Raw genomic sequence first — 10000 nt, forward strand, 5'->3', positions numbered from 1 at the left:
AATTTTAGTATCTACAAACAAATGCTACTTGACCCTGAATATATGACGACTTTTTTCAAATAACTTTGCACCTGTCTCCTGCCCTTTCTTTGATTTATTGCATCACTCATTCCATAATGACAATGGATGCACAAAGGTAGATCCCGTACTCTTCAGACTCACTCTCCCATGCCTACATTATGACACAGACTTCTTTTTCTTTGTGTAAACTTATGATCTCTCATAGTAAATTACTTTCTGCTAAATATATCCTCATATTATATATGTGTGTGAGTGTGTGTGTGTGTGTGTGTGTGTGTGTGTGTGTTTCGAAATTAGAGCCCCACCCTTCTCTACAGCATAAAATAAATATGATATGGACAAAAGCAAAAGTAATTCAGAACAGGTATTTATTTAAGATTCTCTCTGAGATTTAATATTTTGTGTGGCCTCCATCTGCCTGTACCACAGCCTGCATTCTTGAGGGGGATGATTTCACCAAATCGCAAAAAAGCTGAGACTCAAACTCCATTTCCCTGAGCTCTTCGGTCACCTCTCTTCACAGGTCGTCGAGGCTTGGTATACCATGATAGTTCACAGTGAGCGCTTCAACACGATCCTTTAAGATACTACCAATGTTTTCACACACACATTATAGTCAGGGGAGCTACCTGGATATTCACTTGACGAGAAGAAATCGATACCACTGTTTCAAAGCAGCTCCTGTGTCTGAAGAGCCTTGAAACATGGTGCAAAAATGTGACTTTTTCAACAGATAACACATTTTCAGGATCTTTGAGGAAAAGAAATACTCCACCAGTAAGCACAGTCTCTGAAGTATTTACCATTCCATGACTGTCCTTTTTCTTTGATGATCCACATTAACCATTTGGCTGTGAAACAGAGAAAAATCCCCAAACATTCAGGAAATTTTACAACTTGGCAATAGTGCATGTCATCGCTGATATCATCCAACTTTGCAGCCCAAATGATGTCATTTTTATGATTTGGCTTCCTGACTGAGTAAATGAAGAATTCATCTGATGCAGCAACGTGGAGAAAGTCAGCTTCATCCCAATCTTCAAGAAATGAACCACAAAACCATGCACGGTCTTCTCTCTGTTGCCGAGTGATGTTGGGCTTGCTGATAACATGAAATGGCTTGATACCAGATTTTTTCAACTCTCGATATACAGCACTATATATAACTTCTCTTTTTTCCCCTTTTTGTTTCTAATTCAAGCGCCAATTTACGCAAAGACTTTCTTGGTCTACCCACTGCCTCAGCTATGGTAACTTTTGACTCCTGAGAAAGGACTTCAGGCCTTCCAAGATTCTCACTCTTTTTGCGATGACAGTCATATGGATTTTTGTTCCAGTTTCTTTTAACAAAGGATTAATGTCTTTTAATGTATTAAGCTATCCAGGAATGTGAAATGAAGGATGCACCAGTATCCCTGGCCTCTGAAGGTTATAGCCTGGATTTGGTCAATCCATCTGATTTCTTCCGAGTCGTTAGCCAAGGTTGTATCTAACTCCGCCACTCAGTCTGAAAATACAAGAAATGTAAAATAAAAAATAGCTTAATAGAAACTTAAGATAATGTACTTGGCAAGGAGATATAGCAGAAAACTTCACAACTTTCCATTTGTTCTGTGGAGGGGGGAGCTCTAATTTCGAAACGACCGGTATATATCTTAAGAGGTGAAAAGAGGGGGAATGGCTAATAATATGTTTAAAGTGTTTTATATAATAATAAAGTCACATAGCTCTACTCGCCTAGAGACAAGGGGTGGTACGCTGCAAAGTTCACATTGGAGAAAAAGGTATTTGCTTAACAAGCAACTTGTCTCAGAGGTCGTTCCCGTTTGCGAGGCATGTGCATTCGTTTGTACGTGTATTAGAGGCCTACTGGTTCAGGGTACTTGTGGAAGACGCATTCTTTGTGCAAAAGAGATAACAAGTGGTTGCTCCGAGTGTCTGGAGAAAACGCCCATCGAAAAGGTAGGACACGTTCTATAAAAACTTCGAAAAACTGTTACCTTTTGGAAAAGAGAGAGGAGTGTGAAAATACTCTCTTTACGTAAATACTTTGAAAAGAGTGACGTGGGGTGTCTATATAATTATTATCTTTATTACAGATGGGTCCGATTCCATGGTTGATTAGAAACGGGATTCTCTAACTGACTAATACTAGACAACATGACTTTTTGGGGTTTGAGAGTGTAACCTTAGTCAGGAGGGTAGAATGTTATCTTACTGGTTTCTTTATGGGTAGATTTGGGTGTTTATGCCATTATGACTTGTTAATCATTTTGTTCTTTGTTATAACCAATTGCTATGGGAAATAAATAGTATTTTTATATTTACGCAGTCTTAATAAGCCTCGTGACATCTTACAGACAGGGCACCGTTGGCAAAAGGTAAGAGTTCCCAGTTTGTGTAGTTTAGGGAATAAGGGGGGAATATATATATATATATATATATATATATATATAGATATATATATATATATATATATATATATATATACTGTAGAATGCTATATCCCTGTATTTTTAGTCCCTTTTGTCATGCCATATAGAAAAAAAAAATAATGATTTCTCTTAATAAATGCTTTAAAACATAACCTTTGTTCAGTGATACCTTATGCACCCTGGCCAGGCATTAAGTTACATCTGCCATACTACCGCATCTCACAAGCATTCGCATCAACTTCTTGAACCTTTCTATTAATGAGCCTCTTAATTGTGTTATTTTCTTTCTGAAAAGTTATTGCTCATTTATTTTAAAATTTACGCTAACCCTGGGACGGATTTAAACAATCCTTCATCATTGATTGGCAAGTCAGTCAGTGAATTAATCTGATATTTACATATTAAAATGAAATTTGAGGTTATAATAAAAATGTGATATCTTCTAATCAATAAGAGTATTTCTTGTTTAAAGGTATTAATGCAGATACATGAACAATGTTAAAGATATATTTTACTGGTAAAACTGAGAGACATTGCCCTACAGTTATTATTTTTTACATAGAGAATTCAAGTTTTTATACCTGTTAGATACACATAAGAAAAATTAAAATCTTTTTCAAAGTTAACATTTCAGACTTACTTTTTAAACAGGAATCTAACTGAAAAGGTGTTATAACAAGGTTTTAATGGTAAACAAACCATATCGTTTAGAAGGTTATTCACGACTTATTTGTAATGTACTCCAAATATTGTCGTTTCCACGATTAGCAAAATTATGATTTCGATTAATTTTTCATACTTGAAAGGTATTCGAGGTCCAACGCTGCTAACTCCTTCCAATCTTGCGTGTCAGCCCCCTTTCCTTTTCCTACATTTATTTAGTAATACTTTTCATCTATTTCAGGTACTTGCCCTCTATGCCATATATCATTAATAACCTCTACACACACATACACATACATACATATGTGTGTGCATATTTTATATATATATATATATATATATATATATATATATATATATATAGATATATATATATATATATATGTATGTATTATGTGTGTGAGTGTGTGTGTGTGTGGAGGTTATTAAGTATATGGCATGGAGGGTAAGTAGCTGAAATAGACACAAAGTTTTTATGGTGGAAGCGAAGCGTGTTTTAGAGTTTGTGAAAGGGACAATGACTAGTTTGGAGTAAAAATGAGACTGAGACAAGGGTGCGTCGTCTCCATGGCTCCCTAACATCTTTATAGCTGGAGTGATGAGAGAAGTTAGAGGAAGGATAGTTGTTGTGGGATAAGACGGGTCGTGAATGGCGCGTATAACGACTGAAGTTCGCAGATGATACAGTACTGATTGAGGAGAGTAAAGACACACTACCCAGGTTTTTGAAAGTGATCTTGAAACTTTCTGGAAGAGGAGAAAGTTAAGAGCACTTATGAGTAAGCATAAAATTATGAGGATAAGTGGGAACCAAATGGAGTAATGAGTTCACATAGTGGTGAAAGATTAGACGTAATAGATAGGTAGCTCTGTAGGTGTTTTTTGAGTAAATATTTTAAATTTGTTTATATCTTGTCGTGTCAGCACGTAAGCCATCTTTGGGCAGCTTCATTAGCGTCGTAGAGCTCTTCTTCGGCGCACGTTGGACCCAGTCCACAGTTGTTCCGGATTGTGAGTCATGGTTTGGATTTGGTGGCCACAGGGACAACTGGGTGACTTGAGTGACTGAATAGGTGAAGCAAGGAAGATAATCGGATATATACAAAAACTAGTTAGGAAACATTGAGTGCATGGAAGCCAAGGATGGAAAAATCAAGTGAAGTGTGAATGTTGAATGTGAATGAAGTAAAAAACGTTTGCTGTAGAGATGAATAATGTTCACATAGCATTTGTGGAACAATAAGAAAAGAGAGCGTAAGAAAAGCGGTAAAAGAGTGAGCACATTTAAAACGACTGCTCAAAGAGTTTTGTGGTAGCCCGGTTATGTGAAAAGAATGAAGGAAGATAAGGTGGCGATAAGTGCGCATAACTTGTAAGTGTTAAGAGCAAGGAAGGGAGGAAGTCATATAAAGGGAGGAATAGATGGTACGATAGAGGGATGGGAAAGGATGGGGTTTTAGCATCCAGAAACCGAAGAGAGAGCGTGAAAAATAGAGATATTGCACATGGTGTGTGAGGAACTTGGTTCGCTGATGAGGAGCCTTCCGTGTAAGTGTATGGAATGCCTGATATGGAAATTTTCTGCACTTGCGTTCATCTACGACTCAGCAAGTTAGATTGCAATGCAACTCATACCAATTTCTTTCCTTGTAAAGAGTTTCAACCCTCGTTATTGAGTTGATGTGTTAAGCAAAATAGGGCTGGGAGCTATAATTCAAATTAAAAGACAATGCATTTCAATTTTGCAAAATTGAAACAGCCATAGCTTTAGAGCGATATTTTTTTCCAATGAGAGCATATTATTACAACATTTTAATATTTTTTTGAGAAATAAGACAATATTTTGCATATTACTTCAAACTTGGAGACGTAATAACGTTCTTATTATTCACGTTAAGAACTTCATTTTTCACAAATGAAAAAATATCAATATATTCTTATACTAGAGATAAAACATTGAATCTATATAACATAAAAGTTTTAAAGAATTCCATTTTTCACCTTAGGCAGTTACCCCTTTCTTCAATAAATGCATATTCAAAGGCGACAGCCGTGGACTAAGCGTAACTTGGATGAGATGAAAACTTATTCATGAAGACTGAGAGATATTTGGAAAAAAAAAATATCGAAGACTGCAAACTCCGAAATGTAATGAATTTTTTATCATTTGCGTCAGGATCCTAATTCTTTTTCAAATGACAGCTTATGGAAGGCGTGTTATAATATAGTTATCAGAAATAAATTTGAACAGATTCCAGAGAAGTTGCAAGATATTACAAAAAAATACATGAAAGGTTGTGCAACCTTTGAACAGTAGTAACTTTGTTATTAGTGATGTTATGGAGCTAATTCTTGTTTTCAAATAGGGTTATTAAAGATGCTTATCATACAATAAGCAACAAAATTGTTTAGAGAAATTATTGAAGTTAAAAGTCATCTAATAAATAAGTCAAAATTATGCAAATTTCGAACAGTCATTATTTTCGAACTTTAAGTATATTTGTAACAAATTGTATTTTCAGTGTTTATCATCTACGATAACTAATCTTAGTGCACTGAAAATTGTATTTTTATGAAAAGCATAAGTGGCGGTAAATAGTAATAATCAATAACGTTAATATTAATAGACATTGATTTATCACTGAATAATCCTTATACGGGAGTAAGTCACGAAATGATTAATGTAAAGGTTTATTATTCGTCATAACGTATTGCCTCTTTAGCCTAAGGCCTTGGGGATTTCTACATATTAAAATACTCCTTATCACTTTCAGTACTCAACTTGCTAAAGAACTACCGAGTAAGAAACTCTAAAGCAGAAAATATTGTAATTTTAGAGGAGGATTAATTAAGTTTTTATTTACCTTTTATAATTCTTGAAGCGTTATCCCGGTTTAATTCGGATGATCCCTTTCCTTGCTACCCAACGATAATTAACCACCCAGTGTTTTTATTCGTCTTTTTGCTTATATTTTACCATTCTTCCAAAATGAGTCTTATTTATGCCCGACAATGTGGGAATATGCAGTCTCACGAAAGCGCTTGGTCTTTCGTGAGGCTGTATATTCCCGCATCGTCGGGGCAAAAATAAGACTCATTTTGGAAGAATGGTAAAATATAAACAAAAAGAACAAAAACACTAACACTGGGTGATTACTTGTCGTTGGGTAGCAAAGAAATGGATCATCCGGGTTAATCCGGGATAACTCTGCAAGAATTCTAAAACGCAAATAAAAGAATAAACTCATTCTCTAAAATTACAGTGACGTTCGTTAAATTTTAAAAGACGCCATTCTCATTGGCTAACATTTCTGTACGTTTTATTCTGGAGTTCTTTTCTTTTTCTATTTTCACGAAACGACATTCAAATACTTAATTAGTTTAATGAACATGTTACTTGCAAAGTTTGCTTCACTTGCAAAGACAAACCGTGTTATTGACTGATAAATAATTTTTCTTAGGAGAAACTTCATATATATATATATATATATATATATATATATATATATATATATATATATATATATATATCGATATAAATAAAAATATAGGTGTTCGTTTGTTCAAAATCTTAAATCTCCGAAAGATCTTCACCGATTGCTTTGAAATTCTGAAACAACATTGCACTCGAATACGCGCATGTTTATATATATATATATATATATATATATATATTATAGTATATATATATATATTATAGATATGATATATAGATATATATATATATATATTATATATTTATATATATATATATATATACATACATATGCATATATATATATATATATATATATATATATATATATATATATATATATATATATATATATATATATATATAGTGCATTTGTAATTATCCTCACATCCTCTCAACTCTCAGTTTTCGTTCAACCTTATTACTACAAAGCCCAAGATTCGCATGAATAACAAAATGAAGAAACAATGACGTCAGATCGACTGAATTTTTTTTAACTTTGAGAATTTCGAGTTAGGTACTACAAACTCTTTTGAGGCGTCATTCTTTATTCCTTACATTCCTATATGATTTTTTATTTGAAGTTTTCTCTTTCTATTTTCATGAAATGACTCAATTAGTGGCTTAATTAGCTTAATGTTATACGTCTGTTTAGCTGCATGTGCAAAAATTGACTACGTTATTGGCTGATATCTACTTTTTCTCTGGGGAAACTATATGAATACACACACACATAAATGTCTATATATATATATATATATATATATATATATATATATATATATATATAATATATATATATATATATATATATATATATATATATATATATATATATATATATATATATATATATATATGATTTACCAGTCAATGACATGTAACATATTCATTAAACGAATTAAGCCTCTGTTTGAAGTCATTTCGTGAAAACAGGAAAAGAAAGGACTACCAGATAAAACCGTACAAAAATGTTAGTCATTAATCGTGGCGTCTTTTAAAATTTAACGAACATCACTAGAAATTCTCAGAGACACAAAGAATTCAGGTGATTGGAAGAAAATTACTTAAATTACAACGGCCAATGCCTATTATCTTACCTCTTTTATTCGTATTTTCCCAGAATAGATTATATACCTAATGTAAATATGCTCTACAATGTGAATGTAGAAAATAGTAGCAATTGGAGGAGGTAGTAAGGGACCTGGAAAAATTATGCAATCATTTTTTTACAAAGTTCTAAAAAAAAAAAAGTATGAATGCCAAATTTCATGGGTGTCGAAAAAAGATGTCACTTAGAATCTGAGGGAGAGAGAAGTTAATTGCGCGCAATTTCAGAAACCCGTGAAATGAAATTAGACAGAAATTGTGACGGTGTGGGTTCTGAATGACATTTCCAGAAAAGACTGTGGTCGATGAATGAAACACCTGACATTAAAGATTAAAGCGACTTCTTTCGCACATGACGCAGTTGGCACATTCTCTGACAGTCAACAACATGAATCGAGTTAAAAGAGAATGAGACCTAGTTCTCCTCGACAGGTCATTGCGACTCAGCTTTCAAGGCAACGCGTTTTGTGCTTGATTGCCAGTAAGTGACAAACAGTAATAACAAAGTGAGCAATTGATAAATCCTTTTGACCGAATCGATTGAAAACGGATGAGAAATTAGAGAGAATACAATGTCAAAATGTTAAACCGTTAAGAAAATTAGAAGGAAATGAAATACAGAATTTCATATGTTAAGGAGAGTGAAAATCGAAGCTTAAAATAAGAAAAAAAAATTACAAGAAAGATCAATCCCACTTTAGCAAGAAAAGTCCTAATAAATCTTATTATATATATAATATATATATATATATATATCATATAGATCTATATATATATATATATAATATATATATATATATATATATATTTATATATCATTATATATATATATATATATATTATATATATATATATATATATATATATATATATATATATATATATATATATTTATATATATATATATATAATATATATATATATATATATATATATAGTATATATATATATATATATATATATATATATATATATATATATATATATATATATATGTTATAAAAGATATATATATACTATTATATCTATATATATAATATATATATATATATAATATATATATATATTATATATATATATATCTGACTAGTCAGCTTCGTTACAACTGCATTTATTTGTATGTACGAATCTATGATCTATGAGTGATCTAAATTTTTTCCTGCGTTAATGATGTCATCTCTTTCGTACGTTGCATAATACGGAATAGCTTCTCGTGTTTACCTCTTTCTTGCGTCGTTTGTAATTCCTGTTAAGCTCAAAAAAGCTTAGCAGGTTCGTAAATCCTAAGCCTTGAGGGGAGTCACTCTCAGGTTACCTAGAGTTTACAGACGGTGCCCTTTTCTTCACTTGTAAGGCAGCATGACTATCTTATTTATCCTTTCTTCCCTTTGCGATGCTTGCGGTTATCGTAATTAACTAAAACCGAGGGTTACTGACTCTGATAGTGGTTGCGTTAGGTGTTTATTTTATGAGTTATTTATTTTTTTATTATTTGTAATGGTGAAGGTTGATATTAAATTTATATACGTGAGGAGGTGTTTATGGCATACTGTTCGTGCATGTTGTAGGAAGCATATCTTAGGACTTGACAGCCATATTACTATATATAAATATTCATATTTATATATAGTAATTAAAGTAATTATCATGACATTTCTATCAAGATAGGCGCAGCCAGCAACCTATTCTTAAGAGCCTTACGAATTTGTTCCCCAAATTCCCTAGAGAAGGAATTTGAACTAATTCGTAAGCAGCTTTTGTCTTATTCATAAAGCAAACGTATTTTTCTAGCGACCCCCTCGAGACAATGGTGACCCAGACTCTCGGAAAATCTAACCCTTTTGCCTTTACCTACCGAAATACCCTAGACAAATCCCTGATCAACGTCCAACAAAAAACCATCCCCATAGACGCATGCGTATACGAAATCCCATGCCTGGGCTGTGACCAACCTTACTTCTACAGGAAAATCACTTCCCCAGAGACTGATAAAACATAAAAGGTCAGTTAGGTCTGGAAAACAGAGCTCAGCTATTTTTAACCATATAAGTAACCATGACCAAAGAATATAATTTACATATAATTTATAGCAGCAAATGTTGATACAAAAGCCAGATGACAGAGTCAAAGTTGATTAAACAAAGACAGGTAATGAACATCTCAAAGAGCGCCTGGGATTCAGATATCATAAATAAAATCTTCCTTCAGCCATCGCTCAAGAAGATTAAAGAGACATTATCAGCGGGGGTGACCTAGTCCTAAAACAACTACCTGTGGATGGATCTCTTCGTATAAA

This window comes from Macrobrachium nipponense, chromosome 5 (assembly GCF_015104395.2).
Source record: "Macrobrachium nipponense isolate FS-2020 chromosome 5, ASM1510439v2, whole genome shotgun sequence".
Classification (NCBI taxonomy): Eukaryota; Metazoa; Arthropoda; class Malacostraca; order Decapoda; family Palaemonidae; genus Macrobrachium; species Macrobrachium nipponense.